We start from the raw sequence: 25,495 nt of genomic DNA on the forward strand, positions 1-25,495 counted from the left end.
AACATTTACTAACCCATTTCTCTAAAGAATATAAAGCTCCATTTTATGGGTAAAGATAACAAGGTTCATAAATATTATGACTTGTCAGGATTGGGGCCGCCATACACAGTTGCACAAGTTGTGCACTGCCTAGCTCTAAGGGTGCCATTTACGTTAATCATCATGGCAGTTTGGGACACTTTTTCAGCAGAGGGCAGTGAGAAGTCTTGAGGAACAGGCACCCTTTTGTTATTATCAAAAAGATGCAGCAGAGGGGCTGGTTAGGAGTTAAATTTAATTCCGTCTGACCCCAAAATGCATGTTCTTCCAGTGGATTTGAAATTTGAAAAAGAAAGTGTGATCTTTTCCCAAACTAAATGATACGGAGTCTCAAAAACTTAAAACAGACCAAAACCCTCCCTGTCCCTCCCTTCTTTCCTCACTGCCCTCCCCCCCCCACCCCTGCCATCCCCAGATAAGGCTGTCCTTGCATAGCAGCCTGGATTGCTGGGACTAGGGAGAAAGGTCTGGGTCCTCCCTGCCCACCACCCCAACGTGGATGGGGGAAACAACAGGAGCCACTTGGGTGGAGCGTGGCGGACAGTTATGCGTGAAACGCAACCAAAGGGTCATCAGTTGATAACACGGAGGAGGTGTGGCAGGTTGTGTTGTAAACAACAGTTTGAGGAGAGCTGAGCCCCAGCCATGCCCTGCTCACCAGGCCATGCACCATTGTGAGGGGTTGGGTCTGCCCCACAGAAAGGGCACTTTCTTCTAAATCACAAAAAGGCATCCTAGGGGTAGCTGGGAGGGAAGAGGAGAACAGGGGAGGTGAAGGAGAATCCAGTATTCAATTGACAAGCACGGCTTGGTGAGTAAGAGCCCAGGCTCTGTGATCAGACTGCCCAGGTCCAAATCCTGGCTCCACCACCTACTACCTGACCTTGCAGGTACTGACCTCTGTAACTCAGTTTCCCTCTCTTTAGAGTGAGATGAGAACAGCTCCTCCCTGTCGGGGTGAGGCTTGCGTGAGTTAACAGGAGGGAGAATGTGTGTCCCAGGAGGCAGGCTCATAAACAAGATGGACCTCAGCTCACCATGGAAGCTGTGATGCAAGTCCAGGCGCTCAGGTGGGCCCGGGAGCCAGGGCCTCAGGACGGAGCTGAGGTTCCACGGCCTCCCGACCCGGGCCCATGGAGCCTCTCCCCGCCAGCCCCCTGCTCCTCCAGGGCCCAGGCCCAGCACAGGCTAGCTGCTCGCTGTTCCCACTCTCTGCCCCTCCTCTCCTCGGCTCCCTCTCTCCCTCCTCCTGCTCCTGGATGGCTTACCACCACCACCACCAGCCCCCGCCGCCCCGATCTCAGCGCAGTTTGGGAAACAAAGAGAAACCAGCTCAAATCCTGGCTCCACCATGTTCTAGTTGGTCCTCTATGGCACCAGTGGGCCTAGCGGCTTCCTCTTGGCTGGTGGGGCAGGCCAGCCCCCTCCATGCGTAAAAGGAGAGGACACACGGCAGGGGTGGGGCCGGAAGGCACCTTCATTCCCCTTAGTGGCCACTCACCTCGGGCCAACCCCTTAGCCTCACCAAGCCTCGGTTCCCTCACTAATGGCAGCTTCCCCAGGAGGCTGTGAGGGTGGGCAAAGAGGGATGGAAAGAACGAGAATCCTGCCAGACCCACAGCGAGTGCTGATCCAGTGCCGTGGTCATTGTCACACGTGTGATGCAAACGCTGCACCACTCCCCAAACCTGCCCTCCTGTCTTTGGTGGCTTCTCATGGGTTTCCCCTCTACAAACAGTTTCTGAGTCCTACTGTAGAGCTGACTCAGCCCTATTTTAGATGGGGATGGTCTTTGCCCTTGCGATCTCATTCTTAGGGGAGACACAAAGTCCTAAGGAACTCTGATACAATGCAGTCATTGTCTCTCGCCTACTGTTCTTACACGGCTGTATAACAAGCCACCCAAACCCAGCGGCAAGTAAACATTTGCTCTCACACTCTACCGTTTTGTGGGTGGACCACGGTGTAGCTGGTCTACACTGGGCTTGGCTGAGCTTGGCTCTGGGCTGCAGATCAGATCCCAGTCTGCTACACACTATTCCCATCCTCCCTGGACAAGCAGCTGGCCAGGGCAGGCTCTTCTCCACGGCCGATCACCCACCAATACAAGACTCGAGCCCAGCCGCGTGAGCACACCTCAAGCCTCCGCTCACAGACCAGCCACTGACATCCAATCCGTTAAAGAAAGGCACCCAGCGGAGCCCAAAGTCAAGGTGTAGGGCGTACGCTCGCTGCATCCACTTAGGTCTAGGCCAGGGTGTGGATGTAGAATATGGGGGTATCAAGAATTGGCACCAATCTCCTACGGGAATCTGGACTTTAATTCTTTCTGGACACAGTAGAGGTGTGGAAGCAGAAGAATAGAGATCATGCTGGTTACATTGTAAAGGAGAGATTGCAGGAGGGAGGGTCTGGAAGCAGAAAGACTTCTTGCAGTCCACCCTCTGGGAACTCCCAGCCTGACCCTCGTGAGTGACAGAGGGATGAAGAGCAGGGATGAATTCGAGAAGCAGCTCATACTCCCGAATGCTGTGAGCCAGTCCCAAGTGTTTTCCGATAAATGAAAATAGCTCCCCTAGGTCACTCAATAGCTTCTGCGAGGTAGGTCAGGAGGGTGAAATGATTTTTCTAAGACTCCATTAGCAAGGATCAGACGACCCCCAAGATGAGCTTTTCCTCTGATGTCCCACCAGCATGGCTTTCCTACACTGCACATGCAAATTATTAGTTGCCATTTGAGAAGTCTTAATTATCTGGGTCCACTGGAAACCGTGTCAGTTATTTGAAACCAAGAGGTCGATAGCTCCAATCGATGCGGAGCCATTAAGGCACAGAGCACTCAGTGGAAACAGCCCCAGCGCCGCACGAAAAACTCGCAATGCCCGAGGCGCCTTCATTTTCTGAAAAGAGAACAGAAAACTTTTAAAGTCGGACAGTGTGGTCACCGATGAAGCTGTAACCGTAGCTGTCGGGAGGGTACAAAATTAGATTAGGTTCTTTCATCATAAATGGTTGCAGTTTTTGCCTTTTATCCCCTTTGGAAACTATTTTCAAATCGAGCCAAACCTGGAGGAGTGGGGGTGTCTTCAACTGTCTTCCCTATAACCCAGTCTGATTCCAAAGCAGCTCCGTGGCAGGGAGAGCTGGGCTCTGCTCTGGTGCTCTCCCTGCTTCACTGGGTGACTCCTGTATCTGGTGGCATGGTGAGCATCCCCCTTTGGGTACGCTAATATGACTCCGACATAGCTCGGCCAAGCCTATCTACCATCTCCTCCAACTGAGAAAGCAGCACACCACGGCGGGTGTCACCAACAATGAAAACAGTGTCTGGCACATAATAGAAGCTCAACAAATAATTATTGAGTGAGTGAACACAAGAAGGATCCTGGGGCAGTTATATAATCTCTGAGAGTCCACTTTCTCATCTATAAGGAAATGCAACTAATAGACTTGTTATCTGCAGGAGTTGCTTAATGACTGGCCCAAAAAGTGTGAAAACCCCTAACACAGTGGGCTTGCTCTTCCTGCCGGCTGAGACAGGAGGCAGACATCTGTGGGGGGCGGGGAGAGCTGGGGCTGGGGGTTTTCAGACCAAAGGATGAGCAGGGAATTGAAAGTGCCAAAGTTTCTCAAGCAGGCTTGGGACCAGTCAAGGATCCTCTGGAGAGAGACATGAGGTATTGTCAAGGAAAAAGCCCCAGAAAGGTAACAAGTTGCCAGACTGAATGTAAGAGACCCACATGGGCAGCCCATGATGCCAAAAAATAAAGAAAAATCTTTGCAACTGGTCGTGGGTCATAAATCACTTATTTGCCACATGCAACGTGGATGCTCGGGTTCCAGCCACTACATCCTCATTCCAGGGAGCAGGATGAAACATGGGGGAAGGTGGGAGCGCTTCCAAAAGCCTATCCAACAAATTCCACGTATCTTATTAACTGAACTCAGTCACATGGCCAAAGCCAACCACAGAGTTGGGAAGAAACGTAATTTCTCAGCAGGTCATTGTTCCCACTAACAAAATGAGAGTTTGGGGGTTTTTAAAAAATTTTTTTAAATTTATTTTTAAGTAATCTCTACACCCAAGGTAGAGCAAGAAGACAGCATTCAGGCCAAGGGGGAGGGGTCCAGGTGCCAAACAGGGGAGCTGGGTTCAGGGCCAGGGCTCCAGCCGCACAGCTGGGATTTAGTCCGGTCAGGAACCAGGACCGACTCCAGTCTTCCGCCCAGGACAGGGTTGGGGAGGCCTGAGCTCTGAGTTCAGGAGCCATGGTAAGGAGAGCAGCATGGATTTATAATCTGTTATTTTCAATAAAATGGAGTTCTTTAAAATTTGCTTTTTTCATTTTTAAATCTTTTAAAAATATTTTTTAGTCCCTTCCATTTTAAAATAAGCTAATCACAAGTCCTGCTGGCTCGCCCTCTTCCATGCCTTGGAGCTGAGACCCTCCTTCTGTCCCTCCTGCTCTGCCTCAGGCTGGCCCTCATCTCCTTGGCTCTGAACCATCTCAACTGTCTCCCTGCTTCAGGTATCCCTGCCTCAGGCTCCCTCGCCCTCCAGGCCACCCTCCACCAACTGCCAGGAGTGAGGGTTCTAGAACTGTGGTCCAGCAGCAGTGGCCTTCCTGGGAGCTTATTAGAAATGTCAACCCCCCAGCTCTGCCCCTGACCTGCAGACTGGGGCTTCCCATGTACAAGATTCGAGAGACACTGTGCTAACTCACACCCAGCCACAGCGTGTCTCCTGGACCGGCACCTCTCAGGACCCTGAAAGACATGGCCTTCTGCTCGGCCCTCCCACCCACCCCTCCAGACTCATCTTTACCCTCTCACCACTAGAACCTTCCACTCCAAATACGGTGGCCCCAAAAGACTCTCTAGATGGTCCTAGGTGGCCTCAGAGGCCCTGGTAAGGAATTTGCTGGATGGAAAGATGAAGTGTGCTTACCTGAAGCCCCAACCTCAGTTATCCCATCTTTGGAATGGCCAGGCTGAGTGTTCTAAAATGCCTCTCTCCAGGAAAAATCCATAATTCTACATTATTCACAGAGAAGGTTCCAAGTAACTTGGGACTTACCCCAGGTTTTCCTATGGTGACTACAAAATAGCAGCCATTGCTGCCTGTCACTTGGGTGGAAATATGGCCATATGTATGAAATTGATTTACTACCAGAGAAAGGGGCATTAATCCAGCTGCAAATTCTCTGCTGGGACATGAGGCGGTAAATTTCAGCTAGCCGGCAGCAGCTCCGATTCAGCGTGAAATACAGTGCTTACATTGTGTGTATGTGCGTGAATAAAGGGAACCCTTTTTCAGATTCTTAATTGACAATCACATTTTCCCACCTAAAAACCATAATACATGATGGGGCGCCTGGGTGGCTCAGTCGGTTAAGCGTCTGCCTTCAGCTCAGGTCATGATCCCAGGGCCTGGAATCGAGCCCCTCATCGGGCTCCCTGCTCGGATGGGGAACCTGCTACTCCCTCTCCCTCTGTTGCTCCTCCTGCTTGTTTTCTCTCTCTCTGTCAAATAAATAAATAAAATCTCTTAAAAAATAAATAAAAACCATAGCACATGATGAGATCATAAAAATGTTGAGCAAAGAAATGCCTTTTCCCTGCCCCTATTGGTATTTCAGAATATGGAGTTCATTGAATAAGACTTTTTTCCTGTCTGTAGTCAGGACATTCCTGTGTTTTTGAGAATCAAAAGAAAATTAAACCAATCAATAATTTATTGAACACCTGTTAAATACAAGGTAGCTTTCTAAGAACAAGGAATAATAACTATTATTATTATTACGACTATTGCCTGTTGATTGCCAACAACGCACTGGGAACCTTCTACAGCTCTCTCCTGTACCTTCTTAAATAGCCCCGAAAGGCAGGCTGTTATTACCCCATGCTTCCCTTGACGATCAGGATGCTCAGGGGTCTTGTCCAGGGCTGTACAGGTAGATAGCGAGCCACGTGTGAACCAACGCTGCATGTTCTCCACTACATCACATAAAATAGACACGCTTCTCAAGGCTGACACCCCTCCTGGTGCTCTCAAGCGAGGAGCGCCTCCACTGTTCTCAGCCGGACCTGCCCGCCACCAGCGCCCTGCTTCCTTGGGGTTCCAGGGAAGGTTCGATAAGGCCCCGATCCAGCTCTTTCCCGGATTTGCGGAGCTGAACTGGACCTCATGGCAAATTTCCCCTCAGGACAAGGTCAGTTGCAAAGGGTAATTTTCCTGGCCCTGACACGAAAAGGGTTTTTCCCAGAGAGCAGTCATTTTCGGCCCTGATTGTGCTCATTTCATAAATAGTACTGAGCATGTCAGGGAGTGCCCTCAGCACTGGGGAGGCAATGGTGTGCCCCGTACGTTTTGGCAAGAAGAGAGGAAGCCAAGGCAAGAGAGGTATGTTCATCACCCACACTTTCCACCAGCGCCCCCACCCCAGCCCTGGGCCCCATGAAGCCTGTCTTCCTGGACAGTCGGCTTCTGAGACAGGCGGAAGCCGGGCGGCCTGCAACTCCCTCTCCCAGGGACAGAGGCCAGGAAGGCCGATCTGCGCATGCTCAGACTCCCCCACCCCAAGAACAGTCACGTGACCCGATCCCAGCCAATGAGCGTGAAGGGGAAACCCCACGCGAGACTTCCGAGGGACATTGCTTTTTCTGCTCCGAAGATGCAGGGGGCATAGGCGGGAAGTCCGGTAGAGAGAGAGAGAGAGTGAGTGTGTGTGTGTGTACGACAGCCAGAGGAGACAGTGGACAGAACGAGTGACCCTGAGTCCTCGACGGCCTCGTGAAGTCGTGTCCTGGTCTGTGAAAGGAAGTGTGGCTGTAAATGCACGAGTCGTGGGTCGAGCCACCTAGACGTAAAGACGGAAATGGAAAACTGCCCGGGGAACTGTGACTGCTTCTCGATCCGAGGAAGCGCGTGCGTTCTTCCGGGTGGAGACGGGGTCCGTACGCTCAGCACCCTTCCTTCTGCGCGCCCCCGGCCCCCAGTCTTCCTTCTCGGGGGTCCGCAGGCAGCCCCCGCCAGGCCAGACAGACACCGTGCAGGCTCTGAAAGCACATCCCGGACGCCGGATCCTTCCGTCCCCGCAATCTCGCATGTTCGCTGGCTGCTTCTAGGATGTAAGAGGAAAAAATAGAAAGCCCAGCCTGAAGTGCTTTCCTTCAGCAGACAAGGGTGGAATCAAGCAATCCATCAAGGAGGAAATGAGGACACCGAAGTAGGGAATTGAAAATGAAGCGGGGACTGACAAGCAGATGAAGTATGAAAAGAAGCTCTCTTTTTAATGCATTTATACATGAGAACATCAAAAACGGCGCATCTGAGAGAGGCTGCATTTCCATTTGCAGAAGTAACTAGAGGACTGAAAGTCAGCTGGAAGGTGGTGACGGCACCGCCCCTTGGCCACTCGGAGCCCAGAGCCTGGCTCCTCACTTCTGCATCCGCGCATCCTCCAGGGGGCCGCCCGACGGCTGCTTCAGAAGCACAGGGCTGGCCTGTCCCTCTCAGGCTGAAAGCGGCTGTTGGCTCTCCGCTGTCCTGAGAACTGGAAGATCTCCTTTCCAGGAGTCATGAGCTCCCTGTGGTCTGGCTTGGCCTCCTTTCCAGCTTCCGCCACTGCCTGTTACTGGAGCTGCACCATCGTCAGCACCAGCCCTCTTGCTTCTTCCCTCCTTTATCCAAGTTGTCCTTCCTTGATATACACAACAAGCATTTATGAAGTGCTTTCTGTATACCTGGAACAGCAGCAGGTGGTAGTATATAAAGAAGTAAACCAATTCCAAGCTTTAAAGAGTTGCCGAATCCAGTGGGGAAGACAAATACATAAAGAGATCATTAAAAGCAGTGTGCAGAAGAGGACCTACATGCTTGGGAGGGGAGCCCTGGGTGAGGTGTCAGAGCCTCAGGAGGGGTGAGGAAGGCACTCACACATGGGTTGGCAAGAATAGGAGGACCTATGTGGGGGAGGTGGTGGCAGTGGGCAGGAGAGGTTTTACATACAGGAGGATGGAAGCCAGGTTTCTCTCTGTCAGAGAAGGACTTACAAATACCGGTAAGAGGAAAAGCTAGAATAAACTCCCTGCTGTTGGATCAGAATTGGGCATACCATGAACTAGTGGTTTTCGATATGTACAGCTAGATCTAGGGATAAACATAAGTGACCAATGAGAGCCCCTGCTAGCTGCCACACTATTAATACCTCTCACACCAGCCATACCTCTTACCCACATCTTGGCTTCTAGACACCATTCTCTTCTAAAGGGAACCAGGGCTTCTTGAGAAATGGCTATTTCCACGGCTGAGGCAGGGGATGTACGAGATGAGCCTGCGACATCCTGTGCCAGAAATCAAGGTAGTGTTGAAAGAATGATGGAGGGGTGCCTGGGTGGCTCAGTCCTTTAAGCCTCCAACTCTTGATTCTGGCTCAGGTCATGATCTCAGGGTTGTGAGATCAAGTCCCGCATGGGCTCCGCACTGAGCATGGAGTCTGCTTAAGATTCTCTCTCTCTCCCTCTGCCCTTCCCCACCCCACTCGCACACATACATGAGCTCTCTCTTTCTAAAAAGAGTGATGGAAACATGCCCAAAGAATAAAGAAGCCAGCTTGAAGGTACCCCCACTGGCCAATCAAAGAAAACAATACATGGAAATCAGAATAACAGAATATAACCCGTAGAGTAACCTAGGAAGTCGCAAATCTATACTGATAAAAATGAATAAACGAATACATTGAAAATTTCTTGAGGAAAGGAATATCCACATATTTTGACTGTAACCTCCCCACAAAACGCTTATCACTTGCAAAGGGGAAGTCATTTATAGGAGAAGCTCGGGACATCCCAACTTACTTAAATGTTAAAGTGACAGGACAAGTCGAAGCCAGGCACATGTCACTTCTGTGATACTGTCACCAAAAGTACACGCCCTGGGGGGAGGTGGAGCAAGATGGCGGAGGAGTAGGAGACCTAGATTTCGTCTGGTCTCAGGAATTCAGCTGAATAGGGATCAAACCATTCTGAACACCTACCAACTCAACAGGAGATCGAAGAGGAGAGTAGCAACAACTCTCTGAACAGAGAAGCGACCACTTACTGGAAGGTAGGACGTGCGGAGAAGTGAATCCAAGGCGATATTCGGGAGGATAGACGGCGGGGGAGGGGGCCTCCGCCGGCCGCTTCTGGCAAGTGCTAGAGCCGCGGAGCACAAAATCGGAACTTTTAGAAGTCGGCTCCCCTGAGGGACGTCGCTCCAGTGGCTAAGCGGGGGGTGGAATCCTCCCAGGACAGTGTGGTCTCAGGACCCTCGGGGTCACAGAAAGACCGGGGGTGCCTGAGTGCGCCAGAGCTCCCAGGTATCGGAGCGGGGAAGCCGGCTGCAGAGACGGAGCCGAGGCGCGGGCTCTCAGCTCGGGGTGGCCATAAACTGTGATCCGCGGCCCAGTCGGGGCACGGCTCCTCCAGCAGGGACCCAACAAGCGGCAGAGCTGGGGAGACTCCCCTTCCTCCCCCCGGGAGGAGCGGCGCAGGAGCGCACCGCAGGGATCTGCTGGGTTTGGAGACTCCACACGGGGTCGGGTGCCAGAGATAGAAACGCTCAGTCGCTGGCCGGGTGAGCACGGAGTGCGGCCGGAGACCGGGGACACGGGAGTGACTGCTTTTCTCTGGGGGCGCACTGAGGAGCGGGGCCCCGAGTTCTCAGCTCCTCCGGGCGGAGATTGGGAGGCCACCATTTTTGCCCTGGTCCTCCGGAGCTGTACCAAGAGCTTGCAGGGAACAAAAGCTCCTGAGAGCAAACCCGAGCAGCTTCCTTTGCCCGGACCGACAAGGGCGGGGCAATTCCGCCTCCGGCAAAGACATTTGGGAACCACAGCAACAAGTCCCTCCCCCAGAAGATCAGCACGAACAGCCAGCAAGCCAAGACCAAGTTTACCGATCAAGGAGAACGGGAGAACTCCAGCGCTAGGGGAATACTGCACATAGAATTCACGGCTTTTTTTTTACCATGATTCATTAGTTCATCAAAGTTAATTTTTGTTAACTGTTTTTTTTTATTTTTCTTTTTCCCTTTTAAACCAACATCTTATCAATCCCTTTAAAAAAAAAAACATTTTTTATTTTTCATTTTTAGAGTCATATTTTATCCCTTCATAGTAGTTACCCTTATTTTTGGCATATATATATAAGTTGTTCTCTCTTTAAAATTTTGAGATACAGTTTCTTCTAACAGATCAAAATATACCCCAAATCACGAGTGTATGGCTTTGTTCTAGTCTCCTGCCTGATCACATTCTCTTCCTTTTTCCTTTTTTTTTTCTTAAATCTTCTTCTTTCTTTTTTCAAACAACTTCTTATCTTATCAAGTCCTTTTATAAAATCTTTTATAATTTTCATCTTTACACTCATCTTCCATCCCTTCATTGTATCAACACTTATTTTGTACATATATGTCTTTCTTCCTTTAAAATTTTAGGAGGCACTTTTTTCTAACAGCCCAAAATATGCCCAAAATCTAGTGTGTGGCATGATCTATGCACTAGCCTGATCATATTTGATCATATTCTGCTTTTTTTGTATTGTTCTGTTTTTATTTTTATCTTTTTTTTCTTTTTTTTTTTCTCTTTCTTTTTTCTTTCTTTCCCTTTCTTTTCCCCTGGTTTCAGGTCTTTTCTGATTTGTATACGGTATATTTGCTGGGGACGTTGTAAACCTGTTAGCATTTTCTTCTCTCATTCATCTATTCTCCTCTGGACAAAATAACAAGACGAAAAAAATCACCTCAGCAAAAAGAACAAGAGGTAGTACCGTCAGCCAGGGACCTACTCAATATGGACATTAGTACGATGTTGGACCTAGAGTTCAGAATCATGACTTTAAAGATACTAGCTGGGCTTGAAAAAAGCATGGAAGTTATTAGAGAAACCCTTTCTGGAGAAATAAAAGAACTAAAATCTAACCAAGTCGAAATCATGAGGTGCAATCAAAAATGGGGGCACTAACTGCTAGGCTAAATGAGGCACAAGAGAGAAACAGTGATATAGAAGACCAAATGATGGAAAATAAAGAGGCTGAGAAAAAGAGAGAGAAACAACTACTGGATCACGAGGGCAGAATTCGAGAGATAAGTGATACGGTAAGACGAAACAACATTAGAATAATTGGGATCCCAGAAGAAGAAGAGAGAGAGAGAGAGAGAGGGGGGCAGAAGGTATATTGGAGCAAATAATAGCAGAGAACTTCCCTAATGTGAAGAAGGAAACAGGCATCAAAATCCAGGAGGCACAGAGAACCCCTCTCAAAATCAATAATAATAGGTCAACACCCCGACATCTAATAGTAAAACTTACGAGTCTCAGAGACAAAGAGAAAATCCTGAAAGCAGCTCGGGAGAAGAGATATGTAACCTACAATGGTAGAAACATTAGATTGGCAACAGACCTATCCACAGAGACCTGGCAGGCCAGAAAGGACTGGCAAGATATCTTCAGAGCACTAAACGAGAAAAATATGCAGCCAAGAATACTATATCCAGCTAGGCTGACATTGAAAATAGAAGGAGAGATAAAAAGCTTCCAGGACAAACAAAAACTAAAGGAATTTGCAAACACGAAACCAGCCCTCCAAGAAATATTGAAAGGGGTCCTCTAAGCAAAGAGCGAGCCTAAAAGCAGCAAAGATCAGAAAGGAACACAGACAACATACTGTAACAGTCACCCTACAGGCAATACAATGGCACTAAATTCATACCTTTCAATAGTTACCCTGAATGTAAATGGGCTAAATGCCCCAAACAAAAGACACAGGCTATCAGATTGGATTAAAAAACAAGACCCATCCATCTGCTGTCTGCAAGAGACTCATTTTAGACCCAAAGACACGCCCAGATTGAAAGTGAGGGGGTGGAAAACCATTTACCATGCTAATGGACACCAAAAGAAAGCTGGGGTGGCGATCCTTATATCAGACAAACTAGATATTAAAACAAAGACTGTAATAAGAGGTGAGGAAGGACGCTATATCCTACTTAAAGGGTCTATGCAACAAGAAGATCTAACAATTGTAAATATCTATGCCCCGAACATGGGAGCAGCCAATTATATAAGGCAATTAATAACAAAAGCAAAGAAACACATTGACAACAATACAATAAGAGTGGGGGACTTTAACACCCCCCTGACTGAAATGGACAGACCATCTAAGCAAAAGATCAACAAGGAAATAAAGACTTTAAATGACACACTGGACCAAATGGACTTCACAGACATATTCAGAACATTCTATCCCAAAGCAACGGAATACACATTCTTCTCTACTGCCCATGGAACATTCTCCAGAATTGATCACATCCTAGGTCACACATCAGGTCTCAACCGGTACCAAAAGATTGGGATCATTCCCTGCATATTTTCAGACCACAATGCTTTGAAACTAGAACTCAACCCCAAGAGGAAAGTCGGAAAGAACTCAAATACATGGAGGCTAAAGAGCATCCTACTAAAGAATGAATGGGTCAACCAGGAAATTAAAGAAGAATTAAAAAAATTCATGGAAACCAATGAAAATGAAAACACAACTGTTCAAAATCTTTGGGATACAGCAAAGGCAGTCCTGAGAGGAAAGTCTATAGCAATACAAGCCTTTCTCAAGAAACAAGAAAGGTCTCAAATACACAACCTAACCCTACACCTAAAGGAGCTGGAGAAAGAACAGCAAATAAAGCCTAAACCCAGCAGGAGAAGAGAAATAATAAAGATCAGAGCAGAAATCAATGAACTAGAAACCAAAAGAACAGTAGAACAGATCAACGAAACTAGGAGCTGGTTCTTTGAAAGAATTAACAAGATTGATAAACCCCTGGCCAGACTGATCCAAAAAAAAAGAGAAAGGACCCAAATCAACAAAATCATGAATGAAAGAGGAGAGATCACAACCAACACCAAAGAAATACAAACAATTATAAGAACATATTATGAGCAACTCTATGCCAGCAAATTAGATAACCTGGAAGAAATGGGTGCATTCCTAGAGATGTATCAACTACCAAAATTGAACCAGGAAGAAATAGAAAACCTGAACAGACCTATAACCACTAAGGAAATTGAAGCAGTCATCAAAAATCTCCCAAGAAACAAAAGCCCAGGGCCAGATGGCTTCCCGGGGGAATTGTATCAGACATTTAAAGAAGAATTAATACCTATTCTTCTGAAACTGTTCCAAAAAATAGAAATGGAAGGAAAACTTCCAAACTCATTTGATGAGGCCAGCATTACCTTGATCCCAAAACCAGACAAAGACCCCATCAAAAAGGAGAATTACAGACCAATATCCTTGATGAACATGGATGCAAAAATTCTCACCAAAATACTAGCCAATAGGATCCAACAGTACATTAGAAGGATTATTCACCACGACCAAGTGGGATTTATCCCTGGGCTGCAAGGCTGGTTCAACATCCGCAAATCAATCAACGTGATACAATACATTAACAAAAGAAAGAACAAGAATCCTATGATCCTCTCAATAGATGCAGAAAAAGCATTTGACAAAGTACAGCATCCTTTCTTGATCAAAACTCTTCGGAGTATAGGGATAGAGGGTACCTACCTCAATATCATAAAAGCCATCTATGAAAAACCTACAGCGAATATCATTCTCAATGGGGAAAGGCTGAGAGCTTTTCCCCTAAGGTCAGGAACGCGGCAGGGATGTCCACTCTCACCACTGCTATTCAACATAGTATTAGAAGTCCTAGCCACAGCAATCAGACAACAAAAAGAAATCAAAGGCATCCAAATCGGCAAAGAGGAAGTCAAACTCTCACTCTTTGCAGATGATATGATACTCTATGTGGAAAACCCAAAAGACTCCACCCCAAAACTGCTAGAACTCATACAGGAATTCAGTAAAGTGGCAGGATATAAAATCAATGCACAAAAATCAGTGGCATTCCTATACACCAACAACAAGACAGAAGAGAGACAAATCAAGGAGTCAAACCCATTTACAATTGCACACAAAACCATAAGATACCTAGGAATAAATTTAACCAAAGAGGCAAAGGATCTGTACTCAGAAAACTATAAAATACTCATGAAAGAAATTGAAGAAGACACAAAGAAATGGAAAAATGTTCCATGCTCATGGATTGGGAGAACCAACATTGTGAAGATGTCAATGCTACCTAGAGCAATCTACACATTCAATGCAATCCCCATCAAAATACCATCCACTTTTTTCAAAGAAATGGAACAAATAATCCTAAAATTTGTATGGAACCAGAAGAGACCCCGAATAGCCAGAGGAATCTTGAAAAAGAAAAGCAAAGCTGGCGGCATCACAATTCCGGACCTCCAGCTCTATTACAAAGCTGTCATCATCAAGACAGTATGGTACTGGCACAAAAACAGACACATCGATCAATGGAACAGAATCGAGAGCCCAAAAATGGACCCTCAACTCTATGGTCAACTTATCTTTGACAAAGCAGGAAAGAATGTCCAATGGAAAAAAGACAGTCTCTTCAACAATTGGTGTTGGGAAAATTGGACAGCCCCATGCAGAAGAATGAAACTGGACCATTTCCTTCCACCACACACAAAAATAGACTCCAAATGGTTGAAAGACCTAAACGTGAGACAGGAGTCCATCAACATCCTAAAGGAGAACACAGGTAGCAACCTCTTCGACCTCAGCCGCAGCAACTTCTTCCTAGAAACATCGCCAAAGGCACGGGAAGCCAGGGCAAAAATGAACTATTGGGATTTCATCAAGATCAAAAGCTTTTGCACAGCAAAAGAAACAGTCCACAAAACCAAAAGACAACTGACAGAATGGGAGAAAATATTTGCAAATGACATATCAGATAAAGGGCTAGTATCCAAAATCTATAAAGAACTTATCAAACTCAACACCCAAAGAACAAATAATCCAATCAAGAAATGGGCAGAAGACATGAACAGACATTTTTCCCAAGAAGACATCCAAATGGCCAACAGGCACATGAAAAAGTGCTCAACATCGTTCGGCATCAGGGAAATCCAAATCAAAACCTCAATGAGATACCACCTCACACCCGTCAGAATGGCTAAAATTAACAAGTCAGGGAACGACAGATGTTGGCGGGGATGTGGAGAAAGGGGAACCCTCCTACACTGTTGGTTGGAATGCAAGCTGGTGCAACCACTCTGGAAAACAGTATGGAGGTTCCTCAAGCAGTTGAAATTAGAGCTACCATTCGATCCAGCAATTGCACTACTGGGTATTTACCACAAAGATACAAATGTAGGGATCCAAAGGTGTACGTGCACCCCAATGTTTATAGCAGCAATGTCCACAATAGCCAAACTGCGGAAGGAGCCAAGATGTCCATCGACAGATGAATGGATAAAGAAGATATGGTATTTATACACAATGGAATATTATATAGCCATCAAAAGGAATGAGATCTTGCCATTTGCAACGACGTGGATGGAACTGGAGGGTGTTATGCTTAGTGAAATAAGTCAATCAGAGAAAGACATGTATCATATGACCTCACTGATATGAGGAATTCTTAATCTCAGGAAACAAACTGAGTGTTACTGGAGTGGTTGGGGGCGGGAGGGATGGGGTGGCTGGGTGATAGACTTTGGGGAGGGTATGTGCTACGGTGAGCGCTGTGAATTATGCAAGACTGTTGAATCACAGATCTGTACTTCTGAAACAATGCAACATATTTTAAGAAAAAAGAAAAAGAAGAAGATAGCAGGAGAGGAAGAATGAAAGGGAGTAAGTCAGAGGGGGAGACGAACCATGAGAGACGATGGACTCTGAAAAACAAACTGAGGGTTCTAGAAGGGAGGAGGGTAGGGGGATGGGTTAGCCTGGTGATGGGTATTAAAGAGGGCATGTTCTGCATGGAGCACTGGGTGTTATGAACAAACAATGAATCGTGGAACACTACATCAAAAACTAATGATGTAATATATGGTGATTAACATAACAATAAAAAATTAAAAAAAAAAGTACACGCCCTGGATCTACTGGAGGAAACAGCCCAATGGGAGGGATATTTACAAGAGAGATGGCCTGTGGTTTTCAAAAGTGTCAAGGCCACCAAACACAGGGAAAGAAGAATTCCAAAGGCACCTGACGACCAAAACAACAGGAAGTCCTTTTGCTCTATGGGACGTTATTTCGACAACTCAGGAAATCCAGGAGAGTCCAAGAAGGGGGTGGAAGTGAGCCATCGGGGCTGATGCATGGATTTTTGGCCTTGTTTCAGGAAAAACACACTGCACTACTCACAGATGACAATAACGAGTCAGGGACAGACTCTTAAGTGGTTCCAGAAATGTGCCCCACACTTCCAACCTTCTCTCACTTTGCAGTTTCTGATACAAAAAGAAATAAGGAAAAGTGCATGAGTGAGGCCATGCGGAGGGATAGTAGGAAGGCTGTGGCAGAGTCAGCGAGGGGGTGACTGAACTGCGGCTTCCTCCTTCCCATCCTCCTTCTCACCCTTCAGTCACTCATCATTGATTCACTCACTCATTCATTCACTCGCAAAATAGTCACGCCAGCATGGTACTGAGTGATGAGTAATGGTAAGCCAAAAAAAAAAAAGAAAAGAAAGATGAATGCCCTGCCTTCAGGGCCCAGGGATATTGATGATGAAATGACAGTAATAAATGCAAAATTATAAGTGCTTTAACGGTGAGGCATGTGGAAATCAGCATATCAGAGAGAGAACTGACTGGGTCAGGAAGGGTAAAACAGAATCCCTGCGGAAGGACAGAAGAGAATGACTGAAGGCCTCCCACAGCTGAGTTCTAGCTGGAGGAAAGAAGGGCTTAAGTGGGGGGAGGCAAACAACTTCCTTTTAAAACACGGGGCCCCGAGGTTGTACAGGTCACTTCCATTCTCACCCAGTGGCTGGAACTTGGCCCATAGGAAATGACATGCAGGATGGGGGGGGGGGGTGATTAGCAATATCCTCCAGGCCCCACACCTGTTCTGTGAGTCCGGGTGCTGGTTGTTTCCAGATGGAGGCAGTAAGAGGGTTGCATTGACTCAGACCTTTGGCCCTGCTAGGGAGTCCATGCTAGCCTGTCACCAGGCCTGCAGGCCCAGAGGGCGGACAGAGAGGTGGGTCAGTGATTAGGCAGGGAAACCGGGCAGCGTCCCCGGGTCTTGTGGAGTGAGAAGAGAATAACCAGTGGGTGCGTTATCTCAAGAACAGTGGTTCCCATCACCAGTTTCCCAGGGAGTGTCAGTGCCCCCTGTCACATCAAACCCCTTTCCCCTCTCCAAACGGAGAAATACCATAAGCTCAGGGCCTGACAACCCAGGCTCTGTCCCAGCTTAACCCTATTCCTGTGTGACCCTGGGCAAGGCACTGAGTCTTTCTCATACCCACCATGCGTTAATGGTAAACAGGACTCAAAGTATCTGTGTCCCTGGTGTGCTGTGTACCCCCCGACTAATCCCTGGAACATGGTAGAAGCTGAGAAAGTGCAAGCACCAGCCCAAACCTGTGTGTCTGTCTATTCTCTCTCTCTCTCCTTTACCACATTGGGCCCCACTCCATGCTTTTGCTTTCTGTCGGTAAACCTCTTCTGTGCTTCGGGGCTCCTCGGCTCACCTAGTAACCAGCCTCATCCCTGCCCAACTGGACAGCGCTTCACACCATCACTACCCCAAGCGTGGTCTACAGAACAGCAACAGCATCACCAGGGGGCCTGTCAGAAATGCAGAGTCTCAGGCCCCGCCCTAGTCCTATTGCCTCGGAAGCCTCACTTTAACAGGATTGCTGCTGATGCGTGTGCTCGCGGACACGGAAGTTGGAGAAGCTGCCGCTGCTTCCCCAGCTGTTCCCAGCTGTCACCTCATAGGATCTTCCCAACTTCCTGAGCAGAGGTCTGTCATCACCATTTTCCAAATGAGGAAATGTGTCCCAAGACTGAGGAGCAGAGCAGGGACTCAGACCTGGTCCCCTGCCTGGCCCCCATGAGCCTCTGGCACACCTTGGCCCACCCTTCCTACTCGACGGAGTGCACACGAAGCTCAGCTGCGCTCCCTTCATGTTCCAGTCCGCCTCCCCAAAGCCCCTGCAACACAGAATTTAATATTACTGTGGGTCACCTCATCACCACCGCATACAAGGTCACCAGGGGAACAGGAGAAATTAAAGAGATCAGCAAGGAAAATAATGACGGGGCTGAAAGATCTGATAATTGCCAAATGATTAAAGTTTGCAGAGAGCTGGAACTATGGAGATTGGCTAATTGATCTTCTTGACAAGGGTTAAGAAACAGCATTACTACCTGTAGCAATAATAACAGTTTGCTAGTCCCTGGAGGGAAGGCGAGATTCTGTCCCCAAGACAGTGATCTGCGTGGTTACATGGATACCAGTCTCATGGCCCCCACCCCACCCCACCCTCCGCCGGCCCTGGCAGCACAGCGAGGAAGTACAGGTACAAGCTTGGGGCTCGGGAGGGCCTACTTTTGAATTGTTGTCATGACACTTACTGGCTGCGTAGCCCTGGGCAAGTTCTTATTCTGTGTGAGCCTCAGTTTTCTCTTCCTTAAAATGGCTTTAGTAATACAAGTATCATAAAGTACTGGAAGTGTTGAGTCATGTGGAAATTGATCATTACTGTGAGAGCCCAGGGAGGGCGGCACCTCGCACAGTGATATCATCTTCTGACCTTAGAAGCAGCACTGATGAAGAACAAAATGGGGGCAGATGAGTTCAGAGAGGAAAGCTGAGCCAACTCAACTCAGGGAAACAATGAGGATTATGGAAGAAGTCTCACTTCCTCCAGGAAGCCTTCCCTGGCTTCTCAGGGAGGACTCACCAGTCCCTCCCCTCCAGCCTCGCTAAAGCAGGTATAGTCTGAGTCAGACCACCCCAGACCACGCCAATACGCGGGCTGCCTCCCAGCACAGAAGACGTCAGGGACCCCTCATGTGGTGCTCATACTCACACCTGGCTCATTGCAACATTTACTCAGCACCCAAATTACTGTCTATGTCTTTTGAGCCTAACCCTGGGATTGCTCTTTGGACTAATAACAGGTTTGGCTTCTCCAGGTCAGACCTTCGGTGCTCCCAATCTCTCTCTTTCTCTCTCTCTCTCTCTCTCTCTCTCTCTTTCTGTATGTCTGTGTGTGTGTGTGTGTGTTTGTCTGTCTGTCTCTGTTTGTGTCTGTCTGTGTGTGTGTGTCTCTCTGTCTTTGAGAGGTCTCGCCTCTGCTCCCTAGCTCTCAGGAACCCCCAGCCTAGGTCCCCAGGCTCCATGGTGGAACAGTGGGATTTGTGGTACTCCATACCAGGACACCCCCAGTTCCCTGGAAACCAGCCATCACCACCTCAGCTCCATCCTCAGGGACTCTGCAGGCCCTACTCCTTCTTCTAGGGCTGGGCAGCCCACTGGACCCAGGAGTTTCCAGGAATGCAATGAGACTGTCTGCCTCTGGTGACAGAGGTCACAGGATATGAAACTCCCCCCATTTGTGCCTCTGAGATGTGGATACCGAGAACATATCTGCCTAACATGCTGATTCTCTCACACACTATTTTCATGTGAATCCTAGACTCCTGATCTTGGGCTCCCTGCATACTCCAGCTAGGGGGGCGATATTCCCACAGGCCTGTAACTCCCCCCCCTTTTTTTTGGTTTCACCCATTTTGTCATTTTTTGGATATATTTAACATGCACTTGCTATTTACCAGACAACATGCTAGTCTCAGGAAACAAACAAAAAACAAACAAACATGGGTCCTGTTCCCGTGGAGCTCTCATATTAGTGCAGGAAACAGATATGAATCAAGTAATCACACAAATCAATGTCTTGGCACTGGTTCAAAGCCTCGGGAATGCCCTGGGTGGAATCAGAAAGGGGCCCTTGTACATGGAGTTTAGGGGAGACGGAAAAAAGAGGTGGCCCACTCCAGACGGATAGGTGGCGTTTTAATAAAAGGGACTTACTCCCAAGGCTTGTCTTGGGTAGATGTAAGGTGAGGAGATCTCTGCACCTGCCCTCCAGAATTTTATAGGGAGGCCTCTATGGGGTTCAGTCCAAATGGTCTCAACAACACCTTATTCTCTCGAGGCTGAATTCTTGGAACAGCTTCCACTATGGCAACCGGAGGCAGAGCGCACATTCCAAAGACAGGGAGGGGGTGAGGAGTCTCTGATCGCCCGGGTACAGCTCACAGGTCAACCAGTTGTCCCATCCTCTCGATGACCTCCTCCAACAATTAGTTTGAATCCAGTGAAAATACCAACATCAGGACATTTTCACTTATAAGGCCAGCACTTTCATATGGTTCAACCCAAATTTTAGAGTGATAAAGCCCCATGTCTTGCTTTTCCAGCATGTGTGATAACCCAATATTGGGAATCCTTCTGTTCATTATCAACAGATTTGCCCAAAGCTCAAACCAAAAATCCTACCTGTTTGTCTGGGTTTTTTCCCCCGCCATTTGTGCACTTGTAATTTTTTTTTTTTAAAGATTTTATTTATTTATTTGACAGAGAGATAGAGAGCACAAGTAGGCAGAGAGGCAGGCAGAGGGAGAGGGAGAAGCAGGCTCCCCGCCGAGCAGGGAGCCCGATGCGGGGCTCGATCCCAGGATCCCAGGACCATGACCTGAGCCGAAGGCAGCCGCTTCACCGACTGAGCCACCCAGGCGCCCTGTGCACTTAACATTTTTAAAAATAAAAGTGCGTGCACACACAAAAACCTGATTTAACACCAACTTTCTCTCCTCTTGGTTCCTTATACCCCGCATGTTGCAACTAGCATTGAGATTGAAATTTTGAAAAAGTCAGTTCGGAAATTCAAACCAAAGCTAAGCAAAAGAAAATAAACAAGTCCCTAAATGTGCCCTGGCTATTTCTGCTGAGGTACCTTTTCCCTGACACTTACTGACAACCAGCATTTGATGGGTTTCTCCCTCCCCTCCCCTCCCAGCCCACCGTCAGCCAATTTAAGGATGATATATTAAAACCTTTGCTGACATAAGCAAGTGGGACTCCATGGCGGCCACTCCAGTTCCAAAGTAAATTTCCAGCAGAGATGAGCAACTGCGAAGGTCTCAGAGGGCAGCTCCTCAGCCACAGGCCTGGGCATGCCTGGGTGGGAAGCCAGGAGACCCCCACGGGTATTCTCAGAGGGAGGAGCAAGATTTGTGCAACCACAGCCTGGGATGGGCTGATGGGATGGAAAAGGGTGGCTGGGGAAGGGTGGGGCAGAATGATGATCCCAGCTAATCCACTACAGAATTTGCCAGGGGATGGCCTTTCCTCTTCTAGTTAGCTGTCCTGCAGCCTGCTCTGTGAGCCCGTTCCAAGTATTTGCACAAATACCCTCCAGGATAGGGCGCTCAGAACAGAAGGTGTCCAGTTCATCTGGGCCATCCCACGTCACACACATCGTTGATCTGTCCTAGACATTAGGTTCTTACACAGCACAACTAGGTCTCAGGACAGACTTCATAATACATATAGGAGATAAGGAAACCAGCTCATGCCTCTACCAATGGTCTTCCTGGGCTTTCATAGATTCAAGTTGGCTTTTATTTCTTCTTCCTTTTTAATGACCACGTCCTTTCTCCTCGTTCGGTGTGCCTCTGATGGGAGTGATGCCATCGAGCCAGAAACGGCAAGGGAACTGACTCTCGAGCCTGACCAAACCCTGACTGCACCCGGGGTCACTCGCCCCAGATCCCCAAGAGAGCTCAGCACGGAGGTTATGGAAGCCAAGGCTACTTTAACTTTTTTCTTAGATAAAAACATTACCACATTATAATTTATTCATATGGTTGAATATTCAGAAAAGAAAATGATGGCATGATAGCTGAACACATCAACACAGATGAATCTCAATGAAAATTTCTGAAGAAGTTACAAAAGAATATATCAGGTACTATCACATTTATGTCAAGTTTTTAAAACTATGACATTAAGTAATAGGTTGTGGATATAAAAATAAGTTATACAAACTTTGTATGAAGTAAAGCAAGGAGGAGATACACACGCAAATGGTCACCTCCGGACTGGCCTCCAGCGGCTGAGGTACCTGCAGTGTGTGGGGAGCTGCCAGAATGATCTCCCGTGGCCCTCAGAAACTAGCCCGTCCCCCTGCGGGTCAGATCTGAGGTTGAGCAGCTGGCTTACAGCAGGAATAAACAGTACCTGAGGCTGTCTTCAGGGACGAGAAAACAGGGAAGGGAGAGAGACACGGTTCTTCCCCCCGGAGAGGCTCCCAGGCTAGCGGGAGAAACAGAAACGGGAGGGGCTCACGTCATCACAGTGACCCTCATTGAGGATGGGGCCGCTCTGTGGAGGTGTCAGAGGTCGTCTGGAATAGGCAGGGCCCAGGCCAACGCCAGGGAGCCAGGCGGCTGAGGAGTATGGGGGCTGCAACTGGCCACTTGGGCTCAAACCCTGTGAGCCACTCACCAGCTGGGTAACCGGGGCCACGCTCCATCTCTGTTTCACCAGCACGGCTATACGATGGACTAGAACTACCTAACCTGCCTCCAGGAACCACTGTGCGGGAAAATGAGCTAGGAGGTTCAAAGAGTCCATATAGGCTCACTGTCCCCGAGAACAGGTAGGATTGGCCATGAGAGGAAAAGGGCTAAGCGGGAGTGCGGAGCAGAGACACCCGTTCATCACATCCATCTGCCACCGCGTCCTGGAGCCTGAGCCTTCTCCTCTCACCAAGGGACCACATCATGGCCACCTCTGGGGCCAGGCCAGTGGCCATCTGGGAGGATTCAGGATTCTTCCCCAGGCACCTAGAGCCCAGCATCTGCTCCCTCTGCTCTGGGGACACCGCCCTAGTGCCAGAGGCCATGTGACGAGCTCTGCAGCCAGCAGGACACTCCTGACCCTGGAAAGTGCCTCCAGCTCAGTGCCACCGGCCCGGAGTCAGCCTTCATCATGATAGCTTGCTTGTCCTGCCAGTGGAAACCCTGACCTGGAGGCTTCTGAAAGGAGGCCTCTGGATTTCTGGATTGATCCTAAGGTCCTGGCTGTTCCTTCTCATCAGAAAAAGGCTGCAGACACCAAGCTCACCCGTCCTAAGATGCAAGGTGTGTGGATGACTTATCTGGCCCATGCCCCTTCATAACCTGGGATGGGGCAGTGGCCGCAGAGAGAACAGGGCTCAGTCTATGCCGGGAGGTCGGCCGGGCCCTGGGCGAGGGGCACATGGGACAAGGCAGGTGTCTCCCCTCTCCCTCAGTACATGACAGGCCAGAGAGGGCAGGACCATGGGGCATTGGGCGAGGGACGGGGACCTGGGGGTGGGTCCGCTTCCCCCACTTGCTAGCTCTGGGCCCTCAGCCTCTCACAGGTCAAAGGAAGGCGATGGTTATAGTAACTCATAGAATCCTCAGGATTAACTGAGATAACTCAAGGAAAGCTCTTGGCCCAGTGCTTGGCTTATAGCCCTGGCCGAACAAGTTTATCTAAGAAAGAAAAACCAGATTCGGTACCCACGTAGGTGAGAGGCCTGTGGTGAATATGGCCACTTCACTGTCTCCCTGTTGTCTCTGCTCGGGAATCAGGCGATGTGCCGAATTTTTCAAGACGGGACAGACACACCAGAGTTACCGCCCGGGGATTCTCAGCACGGGCTGGAGTGATTCTCAGCCTGACAGTGAGTTGGAGTCACTCAGGGAAATTTGGGGAAATACCCCGGCCCTACGAATCGGAACCTTCAAGGTGAAGCCCAGGTGCGTGCACTGGAGCAGTCTCCACTGTCAGTCCTGCTGCGGTGCCAGGACTGAGGGCCCCAGGCTGGAGGCTCAGATGGGAGTTCTGTGGCTTGACCCTGGCCACGACCTGGGCCAGGAGGGCAGGCGTCCCTGATCAGTCACCAAGCTGCAGTCTCGGGGGCTTGGGAAGTTCTTTGGCCCTAGACCTTCTAGTCCTCTCCTTCCAAATGTGGGGTTCCAGCTCCCCCACAGGGGTCAGGAGGCTCCAGACACTGTTGAAGGAATAAGCGAAGTGCCTGGCCCGGGGGGATGGCTCCCGACCTGCCCTCCCCTTTCCCAGGATGGGCAGCACGGAGTCCAGCAAGGAGGGGCCAGCGAAGGCCTAGGATAGTTCCCCTGCAGCATGACTGCCAGCCCCACACTCTAGAAGGGTGTTCAGGCAGAGAAGAGGTTGATGGGGTTTTGATGGCCTAAAGGTCGATGGGTAGAAGCAAGAAGAAAATGAGTTTTAGGTCAATATAAGGAAGTACTAATCTCCCCCGTTTCCTGCCTCTTTGCTCTCCTCAGGTAAAGGAAGGAGAGCCTTACTTCCATCCACACATGTGGGATGAGTGCGTATCGCGTGCCAAGCACAGTGCTGATGGTTGGATCATGTAAATAATGATGAGATACACTCCCTACACTCCAGAAGCCCACTGTCTGGCCGAGGACGACAGAGCCCCCCCCCCCACCTCGCTCTTGTACCAGCTTCTGTCCTGACACTTCTCACACTATCTTGCCAGAGCTGTGCGACAAGGAACAGGCTGCCTTGGTAGATAGTGAGTTCCCTGTCAGTGGGGGTGTGCAAGCCAAGGCAGAACAGTTTGTCAGTGTTGCTTTCAGAGGAGGGGTGAGAGAGGGGTGGCAGTCTTATGGTGAAGGTTGGGCAGGATGATCACTCCCGAGGGTGAAGGGCTTTGGTCAAAGGGGGGTGACATTCCCTGCACCTTCCCACATCCCCGTTGTGGCCAGGGCTGCTGACCAGCAAGGAGGCCTGCTCTGCGCCCGCCGCCCCAGACCCTGGGAGCTCCTCGGCCACTCCTCGCTGTAGGACCCTTTATCCCATCTTCATGGATTCCTAATGGTCCACTCTTTCCCTCCAGCTGTGTGGCTCAGCCCCCCGGGCGGGAGGAGTCATTCCTGCAGCGCTCAGAGACCATCACTCACCGCCCCTCCCTTCCCGTCCCCTCCCAGTCCCAGACGCTGGAGGCCCAGAGCTGTGCACCTGGGAACAGGCCACTGTGACAGCTCCCCGGGGACCAGCACCCAGGAACACAGACGAACGGTTTTGCCAGGCCTCAGAAGACCCTTTCCACTCATCCTGCGGGGCTGCCTGTGCCCATCGAAGGGGCCGTCCGCGGGGCTCGTCTCCAGACTGCAGACCCGCCCCGACCGATGCCACCACCGGCTCCAACTAACGGCCCTCCACCTGTCTCTGGCAACCAGCTTCAGCAATGCTCCCCAAGCCATTCTCAATTATTTTAAACAAGGAAAAAAATACAAGCACAGGTGGGCAAGGTTACGATCCTCCCGTGTCCTCCGTGCGGAAGTGGCTGCAGGCGCGAGCGCTGACGGGCAGGGTGACGGCCGGGAGAGGACCGGGCTGTGTGCCCTCCCCCCTTGGCTCCGGGAGCCAAGCAGCCGGGGCGCTAAATGTATGTCCCCTCCCTCTTCTTTTTCCTTCTTCCTTTTCA

Source organism: Eumetopias jubatus, unplaced genomic scaffold, assembly GCF_037043125.1.
Source record: "Eumetopias jubatus isolate StellerSeaLion01/CBP00866 unplaced genomic scaffold, mEumJub1_p1.0 scaffold_4, whole genome shotgun sequence".
Lineage (NCBI taxonomy): Eukaryota > Metazoa > Chordata > Mammalia > Carnivora > Otariidae > Eumetopias > Eumetopias jubatus.